The sequence below is a fragment of the Rhipicephalus sanguineus genome, chromosome 1 (assembly GCF_013339695.2).
Source record: "Rhipicephalus sanguineus isolate Rsan-2018 chromosome 1, BIME_Rsan_1.4, whole genome shotgun sequence".
Classification (NCBI taxonomy): Eukaryota; Metazoa; Arthropoda; class Arachnida; order Ixodida; family Ixodidae; genus Rhipicephalus; species Rhipicephalus sanguineus.
The window spans coordinates 271,631,871-271,651,748 of NC_051176.1; the positions used below are offsets into that span (position 1 = coordinate 271,631,871).

At 48.0% G+C, this 19,878-nt stretch overlaps 2 protein-coding genes across 2 annotated transcripts in view; one reads left to right on the forward strand and one right to left on the reverse strand.

Annotated features, from left to right (window-relative positions):
* LOC119378971 (BMP-binding endothelial regulator protein) overlaps window positions 1–19,878 on the reverse strand; it is a 230,375-nt gene that overhangs the window by 103,877 nt on the left and 106,620 nt on the right. The window lies entirely within an intron of this gene.
* Window positions 1–19,878, forward strand: part of LOC119378973 (uncharacterized) — a 77,576-nt gene that overhangs the window by 30,382 nt on the left and 27,316 nt on the right. The gene's annotated exons all lie outside the window — the stretch shown is intronic.

Genomic DNA, 19,878 nt, shown 5'->3' on the forward strand with positions numbered 1-19,878 from the left:
CTCGCAGTCAGTTTCCGTGGAAAGGGCAATTACGCACAGAGGCCAATTAGCACCTCGATTCGCAACATGAGTTAGAGCTCCAAACGCCAGCGTGAGAGGGTTGTCGGCGTATACAGTGGCGTGTCGACGTCAAGCCAGCTATTCAGGGAAGGCCTTACATTACGTCGCAACGCGCCGGCGTTTCTGTCACTCGAGTCGCGAATACATCGCTGTCGGGAGTCGCGGTGCTTCTTCCATCGGCAGGCGCGCCTTTGCGCAACGCTTTTACGCTACGGGCCCGTTTATCGGCGACCCGAACAACTGGGCGTAGTTACGGTGACCTGATCTGCGCACTCATGTATGCCAGCAGCAGGGAGCGGGTGCCGATGGCGACGATATAGAGTGGTGGTGCATGCAGCGCGAGCGCGCGCGCGTCCTTTCATGCGTGACAGCGCTGGCGGCGTCCTCTGCAGGCCTGGAAATTGGCCCCGGCGAGGGTCACGCGCCCGATCAGATTGCGCGCCTGCTCAAGGAACTGGGCGGCGCAGACTCGGACAGCTGTTGCCGCGTTGTCCGGGGGCCGCGAGTGCGTTCCGGCCGACACCGCCGAGTACCGGAACGGAAGGCTGCATAGAACGCGCCTTTCCGACGTGTGTGTATACAGGCGTGGTGTCCATCGGCGCCGGCACGCCCACTTTGCACCTCTAGATAGCCGCGGTGGTAGAAATGCTTACCGCAGGACAATCCCTTTAATGGGCAACCGCCGAAAACGCGATACGGCCGGGATGCGCGGCCGTCGAGCAGCGTGAAGCGGACGCGGGCAACGACGTGCCCAAAATGCGCAGATGTGTCGGAAATTCGTCCTACATTGTCACCACTTTTCGTGCTCCGGCGTGTATTACGCACGAGCGCGTCGCGGTCATGCTTGCGTCGGCACAAATGAGACGCCACCACATTCCGGCGGCGTGCCCCGCGAGAACAGCGCGCCTGGCAGCATTCCTGCAGTGTACTCCATCCTATAGCCGCGGCATGCTGCAAACAGCGGATATAGTAAACAAGCCAGAAAAACATGCTGAGACCGCCGTCCAGAGAGTGCTGACCAGAGAGAGACTCACGAAGGGCTCATAACTGAGGAAACTTTTCGGCGCAAATTCAACGAGGACACATAACACAAAACACGAAGGGCTAGGTCCGGTATTGCGCGAACATTCGCGTTGAGATATGTGCATTTACACGGGGAAAGATTCCGTTCAGACTTGCGAATTTCGGGCAGTGTTACTGTTTATAAGCAACCAAATTGCTTATCAACGCCAGTCTCCTCAAGTCATGGTATAGTTACATCGCATTTGCCGAGCAAGTCCCTTCTCTGCTATTCCCGTTGAAATTGGTACTGAAATCAATTGCTGGGCCACCTTCGCCATTTTCATTGCTTCTGTCACGTATATCCCACATGTTTCACAATTTCTCCTTCTCTCTATATTAGCAGCGAAGCGGTTTAAGCTATCCGTAATTTGTGCGTGAGGCCTATCAGAAAACTATCATCATCATGAACGGGTATGTGCCACGGAATTTGGGCAGGTCCCACTGCTCACCTCTACGGCGGGGCCTCTAATAACCCTGAGAACAACAAGTACAGAGAGAGAGAGAGAAAGAAAGAAAGAAAGAAAGAAAGAAAGAAAGAGAGAGAGAGACGGAAAGAAAGATATAAAGAAAGAGCAAAATTCTTGCCGAAAAAAAATTCTTCACGAAGCGGGATTCGAACCCGCCTACTCTCAATCCGAAGGCGAGTGTCCTAACCACTCGGCTATCCAGGCACGCTAGGAGAACACAGCATAGCCTTGTATAGTATATATAGTGTAGCAAGGGGGTGGGAAAGGGAAGTGAGCGTGAGGAGGAGGAAATCTCACTACTCAACACTGGTTCACTGAGAGAGAGAGAGAGAGAGAAAGCTATAGAAAGAAAGAGAGATAATAGAGAGAAATAATGGGAATAAAGACATAAAAAGATAGAAAGGCAGAGAAGGATATAGAAAGAGAGAGGAAGAAGCAGAGAGAGAAAGAGATAGAAAAAGGATAGAAAGATCGAGAGAGATAAAGAGAAAGAAAGAGAGAAAAAACAGAGAGAAAGTAAGGGAAGAAAGAGAAATAAAAACAAAGAACGAGAAAGAGAAAGAAATAGAAAGGAAGAAATAGAAAAAAAAACGGATACAAAATAGAGATACAAGAAAGAAACAAAAAAAAGAGAAAGAAACAAAAAAGCCGGCAGATCCCACGCATTGTGGGAATTGATGTAATGCGAAGCAGCCAGCAAAGAGCTGCACACATCGTCTTGTATGTCATTGAGGAAAATGCGTGTCACGGTTTTCATGTTAACTCCTATTATTTATGTTCGTCACACAGTAACGTCGCGCAATACCAACTTCGGGGTCGATCAAGCTAGAGAAACGGCCGCCAGCGCCCCATGAGCCTGGCACGTAAGTCATGCTGTACATGACATACGTGTCATGACTTTCATGTTAACTCGTGTTATTTAGGTTCCTCACAAGGTCACGTCGCAAGATACCAATTTTGGTGTATATCAAGATAACGAAACGGCCGCCAGCACCCCATGAGCGTGGCACGTAAGTCATGCTGTACATGACATGCGTGTCATGATTTTCATGTTAAATCGTGTTATTCATGTTCGTTACACAGTGACGTCACAAGATACCCATTTTGGTGTATATAAATCTAGCGAAACCGCCGCCAGCGCCCCATGAGCGTGGCACGTAAGTCATGCCGTACATGACATGCGTGTCATGATTTCCATGTTAACTCGTGTTATTTATGTTCGTTACACAGTCACGTCGCGCAATACCAATTTCGGGGTAGATCAAGCTAGCAAAACCGCCTCCAGCGCCCCATGAGCGTGGCACGTAAGTCATGCTGTACATGACATGCGTGTCATGATTGTCATGTTAACTCGTGTTTTTATGTTCGTCACACAGTCACGTCACAAGATACCAATTTTGGTGTATGTAAATCTAGCGAAACCGCCGCCAGCGCCCCATGAGCGTGGCACGTAAGTCATGCTGTACATGACATGCGTGTCATGATTTTCATGTTAACTCGTGTTATTTGTGTTCGTTACACAGTCACGTCACGCAATACCAATTTCGGGGTAGATCAAGCTAGCGAAACCGCCGCCAGCGCCCCATGAGCGTGGCACGTAAGTCATGCTGTACATGACATGCGTGTCATGATTGTCATGTTAACTCGTGTTTTTATGTTCGTCACACGGTCACGTCGCGCAATACCAATTTCGGGGTAGATCAAGCTAGCGAAACGGCCGCCAGCGCTCCATGAGCGTGGCACGTAAGTCATGCTATACATGACATGCGCGTCATGATTTTCATGTTAACTCGTGTTATTTATGTTCGTTACACAGTCACGTCGCGCAATACCAATTTCGGGGTAGATCAAGCTAGCAAAACCGCCGCCAGCGCCCTATGAGCGTGGCACGTAAGTCATGCTGTACATGACATGCGTGTCATGATTGTCATGTTAACTCGTGTTATTTGTGTCGTTACACAGTCACGTCATAAGATACCAATTTCGGGGTAGATCAAGCTAGCGAAACCACCGCCAGCGCCCCATGAGCGTGGCACGTAAGTCATGCTGTATGTACATGACATGCGTGTCATGATTGTCATGTTAACTCGTGTTTTTATGTTCGTCACACAGTCACGTCACAAGATACCAATTTCGGGGTAGATCAAGCTAGCGAAACCACCGCCAGCGCCCCATGAGCGTGGCACGTAGGTCATGCTGTATGTACATGACATGCGTGTCATGATTGTCATGTTAACTCGTGTTTTTATGTTTGTCACACAGTCACGTCGCGCAATACCAATTTCGGGGTAGATTAAGCTAGCGAAACGGCCGCCAGCGCACCATGAGCGTGGCACGTAAGTCATGCTGTACATGACATGCCTGTCATGATTTTCATGTTAACTCATGTTATTTATGTTCGTCACAGAGTCACGTTGCAAGATACCAATTTTGGTGTATATCAAACTAGCGAAACGGCCGCCAGCGCACCATGAGCGTAGCATGTAAATCATGCTGTACATGACATGCGTGTCATGATTTTCATGTTATGACTTGTCATTTATGTTCGTCATACAGTCATGTTACGCCATACCAATTTTGGTGCACATTCGATGAACCAAGCGACCAGGAGAGCACAAAGTCGTAGGCGGCTAGATAGATAGATAGATAGATAGATAGATAGATAGATAGATAGATAGATAGATAGATAGATAGATAGATAGATAGATAGATAGATAGATAGATAGATAGATAGATAGATAGATAGATAGATAGATAGATAGATACGCTCAAAGTCGCAGAAGTTCGCTAAGAAATGCTTGGCATTTAAAAATGATGAGAAACAAAGAAGGTCACCCTTCCTTCAGGCTTGGCACGACTAGTGCGAAGCTGCCATACTAGGGAACGGGAAAGGCAACGGCGGCTGAGAGAAGGGCCCGACGACGTGCCCGTAGACCTATGAGAGGTGCGAACGCTCGGTTTTTAGGAGTTTGGACATCCGTGTCGTGACTAACCTAGCTAAAGCCTAGCAACAACCTAGAAGCAACCAGATTATAGTACTTCAGAATCGTCCAGTTTCGGTGTTTAAGTCTTGCGCGAGTTAGTGCACGCTTCGCCAATATATTTTTTTTTCTATAAGGTTTCTTTCGTATTTTGATGTTTTCACAACATAAGTTATCTGCATGTACGTATTTTTTTCGCCCAAAGGGTTTACTTCTTGGAAAGATCCTCATGCACTCCTATTCTTACGTATATATGTTTAAACTTTTGTATTGTGCTGCGATTGTACATTTTTGTGTGCGTATACGCGGGTGTTTGGAGGGTCGGCACGCTATCTGAAAGCTTGAGCCGATCCCATAGGCAACTATGTGGGCTGGTTGTCTGAGATAAATACAAAATGAAATACGAAATACGTCCAACATCATGAATAGCCCTAACTCTTGACACGCTTACGAAAATTTCTGGCGTAATTTTTTTTTTTTTGTTGAACGAAGACGAGTTTAGCGCCTATCTTTTTTTTTTTTTCAGGAAAAGGCCCATCAGTAAACGAAGTTCGCTGCATTATGCAATGTATTATGTCAAAAAGAAGTCGCGGGAATCGCCGATGACTGGCAAGTTTTCTTTCATGTCGATGTGTGTAAGATAAATACCAACGCAAGGTCACACATGTAAGGTGTCCATATACGTGTCGTTGGACGGAAGCGTCGCATTCGAAGCTTGATCTTCAAAGTTGACCTTATTGCTGGTCAGTTTCGTGCGAACGATCGAAATAGTACGGAGAGTTGCATAATTGCTCCAAGCTTCAATCATCGGACAGACACGGACGCTTCCAGAACAACGCGAGCGCCATTCTTTCGCCGATACGGAAGCTTAACCGGCGATACAGGAAGTCAGCGCAAGCAGGAAGACGAGCTTCCCGACAAACGTGCGTCAAACACACCGTTTCTGTGATGTAACGGGAAAGAAAAGTGCGCAGAAAAATACTGCATAACGCGAGGTGGCAGCAAGAGAGGAGAAAAAGAAAATAGGAAGAAAAGGTTTTTGGGCGTAGTTCGCGCAAGAGAATCGAACGTCGCATCGGCGTTATTGTGACGGTTGCAGGTGTTGACGATACGTTGCACCACCACCACAACAACAACAATATTAATAATAATAATAATACAGAAACATAGACGCGAATTTACAAATTCTTTCGTTATTATTGTTATTATTATTTTTATTTTTATTATTATCATCATCATCATCGTCATCTCGGTGAGGAATGAACTTGGTGATAGCATATCAGTACGAATAGAGCAGTAGTTTGGATCACACAGATGCGTTAATGGAGACCGTGAAATAATTTTGATTTGCTGGAGCTTTCTTTTATCTATCCGTAGCGCGTCGCTAAAGTGCGACGGACACTTTGACCTGCCTGCACGTCGGCCGTGTACGTGGAGCCAGTTGTGAACTGAAACCGCTCCTGGCATCCGCATCGGTGAAATGAACATAACGTTATCTACAGAAGAGCGCGGACAGATATTGGAAACTTGAAATAATAATCGAATAGTCCCTGTTATTCTACGCGTATTCGGTTCGAGAATTTACTATTCGAAGTTGTCGAATATTCGTTTCTTTCGAATATGCATATTCGTTTATATAGTCCGTTTAAAAAATTTCGGCGAAGCATGTGGGCAGGGTGTTTCTGCTCCACTAAAGTGAAATCTGTGGAGGGGCGAAGCATGCAGTGTGTGCTGGTGTTTCCCACAGCAAAATCACTGCTAATAGGCAATGAGAGACAGAAGAGAGTTTGGACACAGAGACCCGCAGTCCGCTTTTAGTTAACGTGCACGCTGCGAATCTTTATTGTTCAACTACGCACAAGAGAAATCTCCCACCAGCACTACATTGCAGGTGAACGGTTGTGCAGCGCGAGCAGTAGGTTTTTTTCAATCAAGAAACACGCTAGCATACGCTGCCTGCGTCAGCGTTGTCTCTCGCGGGCGAGGGCGCGTTCTCGTTCCTTGCAAGGTGGTAGTTCAGCGTTCATCGCAGAAATAGTCTCGCCACACGGCGAGCGCTGAGGCGGTGGCGCCCTCTCTTGCGCTCAAGCAAATGGACCGTCGCGACAGCAGACGACGATGCACGCCGACACGGCGAGACCATAAGGTGCTTCGCCCCTAAAAATTGCGTGCCCACAAGTCCCAAACAGTGGTTCAGAACAGTCCCGGCATTCATCGTCCCATCTCCGTCGTGCCTTCAATATGTTTTCATTACCGCATTTCCTGGCCACGCTGGTGCGGCGGCCGGCCAACTCTTTCCCCTTGTGACATGGAAATGCGAGAATAGGTCAAGCCACCTCAACTCATCTCAATTAATTACCATGCTAAGGGAGCTCTGGGAGATCATCCTCGCCCGTGCTGACCCGATGACCCGACAGCACCTGCGGGACCAAGCTCCACGAACTGCTGTGGTCATTGGGGACCTCGACTAAGGACCCACCCAGATCGTTCCCTTACGCTCTTCCCGTTTTTGAAATAAAATTGTTTTCTCTCTTCCTCGCTTAGGGTCGACAAGGGTACCAATATGGGCTTGTTGTTTCATCGTACACTGGCTTGTATAGCATATATGCCGAAACAGAGGAGGACACAGAAGAAGTACAACACGAACACAAGCGCTATATATTTCAGCAACGAACAAAATGAACATAACGTTATCTATAGAAGTGCGTTGAAAGATAGCGTTTGTGTTCGTGTTGTAATTCTGCGTCCTCGTTTGTTTCCGCGCTATGCTACAAGCCAGTCCTCGCTTTGAAATGCACGGGGCAGCGTAATTTCCGTTAAATAACTTTCAGTCATTCAATAAGAATGACTCGCTATTGGTTGTACGGCCTATATGCGAATTTGTTGTGATTCATTATTTGACCGATCTCACCATTTTTGTATCTCTTAAAAACACATGCAGGGTGGTGCTATCGTATCTGACTTGGTCTTCTTCCGCGAATGGATAACTTCACGCACATACATACGAAAACATCGTCTTTTAGCCCTGACATTGCTATGTTTGCCCCGGATAATTCAAATCAGTTATCAGCTGAAAGTTTTTCTTTTGATAAGGCGTCTGATTGATAAGGCGTCTGATATACACGCACGTGTAAATGTATAGAAGCCCCATTTCTGATTATATCAAACTAACTGGCGCAAGCCTATAGTATCTCATGACGCCGCAGAAACGTGTAAATAATAAATATCCGATTCGATACCTGAAGCCCCCCCCCCCCCCCCCAAACACACCATCACACACTTTTTTTTTTTTAATGTTAGATTATTCGAGAAGATTGGAAAATTTCGCTGATATCAAACTCTTATACCTTGCAACAAAAGTGGAGAAGAAAAAAATCGGCATCACCTCTCAGTCTGCCCATAGTATTCAATGTTGCTGATGCACTACGAGAGTGCGCAGGTCAATATGGCACGCATTAAAAGCACAAATAGCAGTGCAGTAGAAAGCCACATTATTGTCGACGGCGGAACGGATGTCCGGGTATTCACGAAAATTTTGAGTGATCGTGCGAGCGCGGAGATTCATCTTTTTCCGTATGAGAAGGACGGCTTCCTTTGAAAATTCACAATGAAAGACCCTGGCTGCTGATAGAAGAAGAACAAGAAAAGAAAGGAGCCACGACACGCTTGAACAGCTATGATCGAGAAACCAGTCGCTTCCAAACAGGCACACTTCGCGAAAGCGTGTACCTCTGCGTTATTCGGGTCACAGGCAATGCAGGGAAGATAAAGCGCGTTGCAGGTTTTCATTCTTTGTACTGATAGTTTTCGTCATCTCTCTCTCTTTCTCTAACACACACACACACACACACACACACACACACACACACACACACACACACACACACACACACACACACACACACACACACACACACACACACACACACACACACACACACACACACACACACACACACACACACACACACACACACGCGCGCGCGCGCGCGCGCGCGCGCGCACCCACGATGAATTTACGGGACATTAAGCTACCCTTCGCAAGAAAATACTTGCGCGACAATTTTGGACGTGCTCTCGTCCCTTCATTTATGCACCTCCAAAGGTTTCGTATACAAACGAGCTCATTGCTTAGCTCCTTTGCAATTTGGGATTTACTTGTACTTTCCTTGACGGAAGTGATTCTATAAGCCGCCGTTGGTTCAACAGGCTGCGGTGTTACACAGTGGTGCATTCAGTCTACAGCCGTTCTGCTTAAGCATGCCTCACGTTGGCAACACGAAAATTTACCCGACCGTTAATCAAATTAGTGTAAGTGAAAATGACAAAATATATAAGCGTAAAAGTCTTTTTCATGACCACTCCGGGACCTTCAGGGAACGCTCTTGGAAAGTTCGCATGAGGAATATACGACTCCTATGCATGCTGCGAGAAGCAGGGGCCGAATTCACGCAAGCTTTTCGTTCGTATGTGCTCTTTGGCATTGGTCGGGCGCCTTCTCTAGTGATATGTCAGGCATGCCGGTTGGTCTTCTCTTACGAACAATTCTAGCGTAAAAGCTATTTTTTTGATTAGGCGCCTAATTTCTCTTCACGGAATTATTCAGTCGCATTTCCAAGTCGAGCCTCCATGTTCCGCTAAACGGCTTTCCTCTATTGCGGGCGCTCACCGATGAAAGTCGGCCCCTTTTCCTCGCATAAGCTACGACGGAAACGGTTCCCGAGTTTTCAGATGCCGAGACAGCGAGAAAGCCCCTCCGGTAATTTGCTCAGATAGCGCTGTTTTCCAAAACGGGTGTCCAATGTTCTCGATGACAGATAAACAACTGCGGTCCTCCCCCCTCTGGAAGGGCAGCAAAAATAAATTTCCAAGCCGACGGCTTCGAGCAAGAAAACAGTCAGCGGCACCCAAGAAGATTTTTCTGCCGCGTCGCGAAGATCAAGATTAAGAGGCGGCCGTGTCCCTCTTGTAGCTGGCCTCCCCTTATAAGCTCCCCGCAGCGAACCCGGCTCTCTCGCAAAGCGGCCGGCGGGACCACTTAAATAGAAGACTCGGTTGGCGGAATGATTGCGGATGACGGAAAAACAGCAGAGCGCCCCACGAAAGCAAACAAAGCTGCCGCCCTGAAGATGCCACTTTAAACAAACTGCTACAGTGGGTGCAAGCCCGAAAAAGAGCGGCTTTACGACCATTCGAGTCCGAGTGGTGGCAGAGAGAAAGGCGCGCCTCGACTCGGGTTTCGCGTGACAGATCGGCCCGAATGGAGGATCGCCCCGCTCCTATACCCGAAATCATACGAGGCCGTTTGCCATCGGACTGTACAAATGTAATTACGTAGCAGCAGCACGAACGTACACGCCGCTTTACCGCTGCCTTCTTGCAGCGCCATCGATACGCGTCAAGGAACACTAACACCATAACGGCTTGAAGTTTCGGGGATTACGCCCATGTCTGCTTGAAAGCACTACGGCTGCCCAGCGAGAACAATGACCCCTGTTCGCTCCCTGTCCCGGCGCCGCCGCGAGCTCTTTTCTTTTAGCAGGCTGCAGCAGACTTCTCTTTTTCTTTTTGTATCATTAGGGCAAATATTACTTAGGTTTCCTTTTTATATTTTTATTTGGTTGCTGCCCATGCGGGATATGAGTGTCTATCTACTGATTGCGCATAGCATTTTCCTCTAAGAAAAGGAAGGACCTGCACTATAAAGACGGGGACTTTTCGTACTATATGACATGTCTGCTCCCGGATACCGCGCACATAACGATATAATATTAAAAAAAAAATCACGACTCATGCTCTGAAATGCGGTGCATTCCAATCTGGTCCCGTGGTTTTGCAGCTTAGAAACAATAATGAAGATAGCTTCAATAATAATGATTGCTGGGGCATTACGTGCTCAAACCACGATATGATTATGAGAAACGCCGTAGTGGAGGGAGGGATTCGGATAATCTCGACCACCTGCGGTTCGTTAACGTGCACTGGCATCACGCAGTACACGTACGGGCCTCTAGCGTTTCGCCTCCATCGAAATGTGACAGCTACGGTCGGGATCGAACCCGCGCCTTTCGGGTCAGCACCGTCACCACTATATAAGCCACCGCGACGGCTGCAGGTAGCTTTGCAGTGTGTGAGCATTTTTTCTTCCCGTTGCATATATTTTCTATAGGATCGTTTGTCGCCATGATCATTCAGGCTTCATCTGCAATAGCGCCGAGCTAAAGACCGGGGAAACATGTTTTGATTCCGTAGACAATGATGTCACTCTCTATCCCAGGCCCCGCTTTGATGCTCTGCCAGTGCTGTATCACCTGTACGCGAGGTGTGTCCTTTTATCGACCTAACAATACATTGCGGCCGTCTTATAGGGTCATTCCACGCCAAACGTCCCAGACATTGCGCTCGACCCTCTCCAATTATATTGTAAAAAATTGCGGACGTTCATATCAGTGCACTATTTGTCCTCGGAAAGTATTTTTTGGAAAAAAAATTTTTCTTGTCTGTTACAGTGACTTGAATTTTGCCGTAGTGGGTGAAACATAGGTTGCGAAAAAATACTCTAAAAAATACAATACTTTATGGAACGCCTTAAATATCTGCTGTTTACTTGAAAAGGAATGGCACTATCTTATTATCACACATTGACGACCACTTCCTTGTCTCAAAATATGTTTTGTGGTGAAGCAATGCTGCAATTCTGCGCCCATTTTGATTATTTTTTTTAAAATTCTACGAATATTACAGACAAAATAGGACTATATCACATGGCTGGATAGTTGGCAGTAAGCGTGTCCAAAAAGTATTGAAGTCGATGACCGAGTAGTTTCGAAGTGGAAGGGGCGCAAACATTGAAAAATGTGTGAAATGCCCCACGTTCAGACACATGTAGAGTGGTGATGCGGTCCAAGTAAAAATGCACGCTTGGTCTCGTTGGGAAGAGTAAACAAAGGAGATTTATTTCTGAAAGTTTCATCGGAGTGTTTTTTTTGTTTTTGGCGAGAAACAAAAATTTATGTTGAGCGTTCGCGGCGTGCCTGGGCGCGGGCCCGTAAGTCCGCTTCACTGCGCCGCCACTGTTCCTTGGGGCAACGGAAGTATGCGGCGCCCACGCGGGTGGCACGATCGTGTGCTGCTGTGAGTTTTCACGTTTCGACACGCATTTTTCGGCTTTCCGCAGTGCCGCCGACGAAGTGTCAGGGAAAACTAGTGATGGTTCGTTTAAAATATATTATTATATAATAAAAGTGGCTAACACCGCAGGCACCGGGAATACACTTATAATTCGTTTTTATGGGCAGCTCGCTTGAACGTGACTCGCGCCATTCGTGTCTCGGAGCCGAATAGTGCTACGTATTCTTACGCTCGGATCTTCGGCAGAGGTGAACTTTGCTCCGGTGATCGCGTCGCCGAGCGAGCACGCGGCACTCGAAGGTTCGTCTTTCGGCCGCATCCCTTGGCAGCGCGTAAGATAAACATTGCGAATGGTGAGTATACTGCTATCGTGTCATATTTTAGACGGAGAGCCTGTACAACGGAAACCGAAAGCGATAAATTTACAAAAGGACGAAGCCGCCTTTAAGGTGGCTTCGTCCTTTTAAATGTCTATCGTCTTCGCTTAGTAATCGCAAGGCGATTACAAAGATGAAAGCATCGCATACAGCGTGGGAGAAAGTTGAGCTCTCAGCAAGGTTTGAGTCTACAATCTCCCTCAAAGGTACGCGCACATTTCACCTTTTCGTGCCATCATCACTGACCACTCTTAATGCCGGGCTCACCACCTACTCAGCAACACAGGCATTTCAAGTGGCGAAGACCATACGTCGGCAACGGAAGTAAGAACTGCAACCTCCGCAGAGATCGAAAACACAACCCAAGCTCTGCGCCTGTCGTACGTGTGCATGCAGTGACGTGGCAATGAAATCGTGCTCTGCTCCGACTACTAACCGGCAGACTTTAGTGCCCTTCCGAAACAACTCACAGCAGCACACGATCGTGCCACCCGCGTGGGCGCTGCATACTTCCGTTGCCCCAAGGAACAGTGGCGGCGCAGTGAAGCGGACTTACGGGCCCGCGCCCAGGCACGCCGCGAACGCTCAACATAAATTTTTGTTTCTCACCAAAAACAAAAAACACTCCGATGAAACTTTCAGAAATAAATCTCCTTTGTTTACTCTTCCCAACGAGACCAAGCGTGCATTTTTACTTGGACTGCATCACCACTCTACATGTGCCTGAACGTGGAGCATTTCACACATTTTTCAATGTCTGCGCCCCTTCCACTTCGAAACTACTCGGTCATCGACTTCAATACTTTTTTGACACGCTTACTGCCAACTATCCAGCCATGTGATATAGTCCTATTTTGTCTGTAATATTCGTAGAATTTAAAAAAAATAATCAAAATGGGCGCAGAATTGCAGCATTGCTTCACCACAAAGCACATCGTGAGACAAAGTAGTGGTCGTCGATGGGTGATAATAAGATAGTGCCATTCCTTTTCATGTAAACAGCAGATATTTAAGGCGTTCCGTAAAGTATTGTGTTTTTTAGAGTATTTTTTCGCAACCTATGTTTCACCCACTACGGCAAAATTCAAATCACTGTAACAGACAAGAAAATTTTTTTTTTCAAAAGATACTTTCCGAGGGCAAATAGTGCACTGATATGAACGTCCACAATTTTTTACAATACAATTGGAGAGGGTCGAGCGCAATGTGAGGGACTTTGGCGTGGAATGACCCTATATTATTAGTCTTTCTTGTCTCAATACCTGTCTAACTTTTTTTTAATTCTAGTCTGCAGATTTCAGCAGCAGGGCAAATTTAGCATGTTGTAACATGAAATACGCAGCTCTTCTGCATTCAGTAAGTGCTGTTCTCAGGAAACTCAATGCACGCAATGACCAGTGCCCGTATTCACAGAAACATCTTGAGGTAGAACTGTTCGTATAAGCAAAATTTTTATTCTACCGTGATGCTGATGATATCATTCGCGAAGCCGGCTGTCCATTGGCAAAGAGCACACACGTAGTAACCGAGAGCTTTTTGAATTCGGCCCCAGATTCGCTGCCTGAAGATCTTCAGGCTCCCGGGTATCGCGCGTGCGGTTTTTCCAAGTCACGGATTTCGTAGCGGGTAGCTAACCTCAACCTCCTTGCGCTGCGTAGTATCCACGGAAACAATTCCTCAAGGTGCGGCAATTAACGTCCGAACGGGCGCACTTAGCTCCCGCTATGCTGCTACGTCAATCGTAGCGTCGGAATCATATTCTGGGAGACACGTCACTATATTCTGGGAGAGACGCCGTTAACGTTTGTCGCGATCGTGTAGCGACGAGAACGCGTGCGGCGGCGTCGTGTCGCGAGGAAGGGAAGCTTTTTCCTCTCCGTCTCGCTTCTTCGTTTTCATTCTTGTCTTTATCAAACGGGGAGCCGCGCGTCAGTGCCCGGCGCAAACGCGTGTGCAGTGGCGGCGCTCGTGCGATGCCAATTGCGCCACGAGCGAAAGAAAAAGAAAGAAAGAGAAGAAGATGTGTGGTAACGAAAGCTCGCGTGCGCGCGCGCGTATCTCCACTGAGTTTAGCCGGTTTAGCTGCCGGTGTAGCGAGGAAGAACAGAGAACGAAGGATGGGGGAGGTCGGTCGCTAGACACGTATAGAGCGGCGGCAATACTTCTCGGTAGCACCGCGCGTACGCGCACACGGTGGGGCCGATTGTGCGCGAGCGTCGAAATGCGAGTGGGGAAATGGAACTTTGTCACTGTGCTCACAATCAGCCCGTGGTAGCGAGAAAGCAAGTTTACTTTGCGTAACCAAGCGGATCTGTAGGCAATGCGTGGCCCGGTCGCCGTCGTTGTTCCTGCCACAGTGACGTCAGGACTCAGAAGCGACGCGGGGACCACAGAGCACTCGAGTGTGCGTGAGTGAGTCCGTCCGAATCGGGTGAGTGGTCCACGTTCGTGTCGTTTGAAGGTGCGGTTATGACGTGAACCAGGACGGATGCAGGTCACCTTGAGTCAGTCCTGTCGTCGGCGCTATATTGGCCTCGGGGAGTTACGGAGTCGCCCTCTATCGAACGCGCCTCGATTGCGTGCTAGGCAGGATACCGCCGGCGCGCTCCCCATAGGTTTTGCTGTCGGCGCTCTACAAAAACACCTCGCGGAAGCCCTCCAGGGCATTTCTGTAAGTACTTTCGAAATTAACTGTGTTCTTTAATGTCAAAATAATCATTTTCGACGAACTGAAAGCACAAGATAATCTACAGTCGCTGTCTCTTTGCAGAAAACCGAGCACCCGCTTCACGCTGTCACCGCGTTGCAGACCCCTGAGCCGGCTTCTTGCGTGAAAGGTAGTCACTCGCTGAGTGCAAACTATGTGAAATATCTCGTTAGAGTAGACTGCCTGTATAACCAAACGGAGCATAACAGAAAGAAGCCCCAAGCCAGCGATCGCACGGGTTCGCGACGACTGACGGTGCCTCTGCATGTATGAGCGTCTGCATGTATGTTCGTACTGATGGTTTCGCTTTTGCTACGAGCGCATTTTGGCACCGCGCTGTGAATTTTAGGCCGCAAAATATGAGAATTTGTGAGTAAACAAACAACTACTGTTGCACGGACGCTATCAGAGCAGTTCAAAAACAATTTCCTTACAACAGCGGCTTCGGTGCGCATGGCAACTTTGTGATCTGCCGTCCCGACGTTTCAGTGTTTTTTTTTTTCTTTTTTTGGTCTAAATTCGGGTACGTTTCAATGTCATTTGACAAGTTGTCTCGCACTGCGTATTGATCGGTCTTCTCAGCGGGCAAATGCCGCTGCTTATGTTTCTTTATTCCGTGCATTCGTTTCGTTTGGTGCTCACACAAAACGTGAGCAAATGCGACGCCTTTTTTAATGCTCCTTAATTATCGTTCCGTTTGCATTCCAGTGAACTTGCCGCTCTCTGTCATCAACAAATTCATAGACCAAAGCTTCACCACTTCGAGATTGCTGGTGGAAGAACAACCAGTCTACGAGACCGAGCATGTAGTAGCATGCGACGCCTAGGAAAAGAAAGAAAATACAGTAACGTTTGCGGACTTGTTCTGCAAACGTCAGCTGTGAACTAGGACCCACATGAACTTGAAATAGCGGTGAATAAAATAGAAGTTACTGCAGCAACCAACAGCCACAAAACAGGATAGTAATTATTTGGCATGTACCCCAGCAATTTTGGCAGCAGTGTCGTGTCTAACGCCAACAGGGTGGCATCTTTCCCACGTAAATAAATGAGGCTCCAAGAAAATACATGGGGTTGGCCAGTGGGCCGATCACGGAGGCAATGCAAAATTTATGTAGCTTATGAAGCAATGCATGCCTCATCAAATAGGAAGGTTGCCCGTCGGCGGCGTCAACACGAGTGATACAAAAAATAATCGTCACGTGATGGTGTCACCATATGACGTCATCATGACGTCACAGACCGCCATGACGTCACATAATGTGACGTCACATGATGACGTATTCACACGTCATGGTCGCTTTGCATTGCCTCCTTGATCGGTCACGGAGGCCGTGCAAAACCGCGATAGGCGCAGAACGCTTTTGGAGGGGTGCGCGGGAGAATCAGTACATCGACTGACAAGAAGATGGCTTTCGCCTTCTAGTCATCTTTAACGAATGCATAAGGGACCCTGTGCGTTTTTTTTAATTTAACGTATCTAAACAATGACTTGCGCATCTGCAGCCGATTTTGTGGACGCTGAGCACGGGGCCGACGATCAAGAGGTCGCATTGGAGGGTTCTGAGATGGCATCGCACGTGGTAAAAGGTAGCGCTTTTATCTTCCTGTGGCAGATAAGCATCATTTTCCGGCGGGAAGCGCGCGCGAGCCATCGTCTCAGTGCGCGCTGTCTGCTACTCACCGAACATCGCAGGCCCGAAGCAGTAACAAAAGTCTTTGTCGCGGAAGTGCTTGTTGCACACAAGACTCGTAGCGGATGGCTACTTGCCGGTTCTTAGCTTTACAACCCATGCTTCACGCTGTGTCTTGTCCCGCGGTTACCACTGCAGGCTGACACTGGGCTCCTTTGCGTAAGCGCGGCACTGCGGCACCGAGCGGTAGAGCCCCATGTCCGTCGCCTTCGGAGGCAGCCACTCTATTACAATGGTTTCAGTTGAGTAGAAAATGAGAGAAAACTTCCGAATTTGAACAGACAGCAGCGCATGTGGGACTTGAAACTCGTTTTCAAAGCACGCGGCAGTGCGCCACAAGCAGCCGACGCGGCCGCTGAGACCACGTGATCCTGCCAAGCACGTCACGCCGACGGTGGCGCCGGCGTTTCCAGTGGTGGGCCTCGAGGCCAATAGCAACCAGGGTGCGGTATAGCTGAAATTAGGAAGGCAATGTTTGCGGAAACTTTACAACAGGAATGACGGCAAACTAAGATTTCTCGTACAACTGATTAAAAGCAGCCTCGCGACGACTTTAATTGAAGTACTTAATTTTTTTTTTGTATCCACGGCTTTTCCTCGCCTATCTTAATTCTCTGCAAATGAGTTGAACTGTTCAGGGACGAGCGCACAGTATACGCGCAGCACGTTAATGATGCTCAAAGGCTCATGTGCGTAATGATATTCTACGTGGTCTTCATTTCTTTCTTGCGTTAATGTACTTGCAAATTTGCGTTAGCAGTTTAGAATACTAATGGCTAAACTTGAGGACGGAGGTGGGGAGTTTGACAAGACCCCATTAATTATTTGGCATGTCTCGTACGCCCGCAAGCACGCACGATCACTATATACCGAACCAATACACCGAAGCAAGCAAATCCTGCAGAGCTTTCATGATTATAAAATGTGCGAAAGTCTTTCAGAAGAGTGTGAATATAGATTACCTTGCCGGCAAGATCGAACAAAACCTCTCAATATGGAAATCGCACGGAGGCGCGCGCGGTGTGGAGTAAAGGTCGACATTCACGGCGCCTGTTGGAGCACTCTGACGTACTCTCCTACGATCGAAGCTTGTTTCTGCTTTGGAAAGCCGATGTATGCGCTCTTGAATCAATGAAACCGTGGTGAGCGGCAACTTCAACAAATAACAGTGGCTGACATCGAAGAAATACGAGATCTTCATGGGCGCCTTACTGTACCATATACGGTTGGTTGCTCCAAATTTGTTATTCGGGAGGGAAGAAAGGCTGCTTTCTGTAGATTCTGTCTTTCCTCGATGCCAACTGCTGTTGAGTCGCTTCCCATGCCTCACCTTACGCTACCCGAGTGTGCCATAATTACTCTTACATACACTCTTAGTCAAATTCTGGCTAGAATCCACGCAAGTAGATAAGAAAACGGGTCGGCATATATGGCCGCTTATAGAGACCTTAATTTTTTTTTAGATTACACATCCTTCGGGACCGGCCTACGTTTTTCGTTGAGTAAAGCCATACTTCTGATTCTGGCTTTAGGTGTGCGGAACTTAAAAAGAGCGGATATGCGTGTAATCTCACCCTTTCGTGCCGGATACCTATTTATTTCCATTTCATAGACTGTATACACTATTCCGGTTTCACCTTTTTCATTCCACGCTTCCTTTTGGAGCATTTTACGCGAATTAAAATGCCTAAAATCGCCTTATTTTCAGGAAAGTGATCGCAATGTGGCGGCCGCGGATACCTGCAGGCCCCACGAACTCCAAATCGACATGAAGTCCCCAAAGAATATTTCGTCTTCAAAATACATTAATAAATCTATTAGGCATATTTACACACGGTGCAGTTATGAGCTTTTACGACACGTGAGCTTTTACGAACTTTTACGACACGTGAAGGCGACTGGCGTCGGATTCACGTGCCGGTGCTTGACTTCGTTCACTGACTGAGCCGTGACTGGGCGTACACGTATTAAGCGCACCTTCGCAACGCCTATCATCAAACATACGCAAAAAAACGGCGCACTCGTTGCGGGGCGGTATGAGAATCTGCTATTGGATCGGCCTTCGGCAGACAAACAGACAGCCAGTAAGCGGCCATAATCGGGCACGCGCCCGGCTTCCTATATATGTAAAAATGAGCGATAGCGAAATGAAGATAAATATGCGGCGTCAACGCTTCTATCGGTGCCAGAGCCAAAAGGAGAAAACTGCACGCGCTGGCGTACTTAGCCAATCTTCTCGCGCATATAGAGTGCAGTTTTAGAGGCGACGCGTAATTAACACTGATAGGGGAGCACATGGATGGCCGCGAAAATGTCTCATGCCACGCGAGAGGCGCGGTCGCGACACGTGATAGTCTCGTGTTCGGTCGCAGTCGTGCGTATAACTGTTGAAACAATTTAAGGCGTTCCTTTACTGGCTTGCCCCGTGGCTGCTTTCGTTTTGTAGCACACTCCTGGGGGAAATGGACGACCTCGCGAGTGGCCGTGAGGACAAGGCAGCGTCAGCGGGCTCCGTGTGACGTTCAACGCGAGAACTGATTGCGCTATGGCGCGACTCATATGCCAAAAGTGCGACTTTCCACACGTTCATGCCCGGGAAGTTTGCGTGTTCGTGAAAGTCGCGCCACGGCCCGTGGAGTGCACCACGGTAACCCCGCGTGAACACAGATAACTGATCTTCCTCGCGGTCTTGGCTTCCGTACGGTATAGGTGAAGCAGCTTGTTTCTCTAAACCTTGATTTTCTTTCGGTGAAGGTGAAAATGCTCGAGGCCCGTGTACTCAGCTTTAGGTGCACGTTAATTTAAGGAACCCCAGGTGGTCGATATTTGCGGAGCCCTCCACTACGGCGTCTCTCGTAATCATATCGCGGTTTTGGGGACGTTAAACTCCAACAATTATTAAACCTTCATTTTTGTAACGATGCTCTCTCTTTCTCTTAGATATTGAACGACATCACATACATCATGATTCGAACTTTCGAGAACTGCTACCGGCACACCCCACTGTCTTAAAAAAACTAAACGCATACGCCATCAGCAGCTGTGGAACATTCCCTTCTGTGGAACGGTGCCCAATAGTGCGAACCATTTCGGCTTCACAGCTGTGCAAACGTCTTCTCTTAACAAGTTCCGAAACCCGATCTCTTTCACAATCTATGCGGCAACGCCGTCCTTGCACGCAATTCTTCGCCAGATGCAATTTCAATCTGTGGGCTCTTTGTACGGACAGCTTTCTGCCTGAAAGCCGAGACACGCTAAGTGGCGGCTGCAGTTGCGCGCGCAAATAGCTCGTTTCCTTCACTCAGAGTCGTCATCGTCGGAGTTCATGTGGTTCGCATGCCAAGTGCGTCCAGCTCACGCGGCACAGGAATCGCAAGCCCCAGAGGCGCACGGCACCGG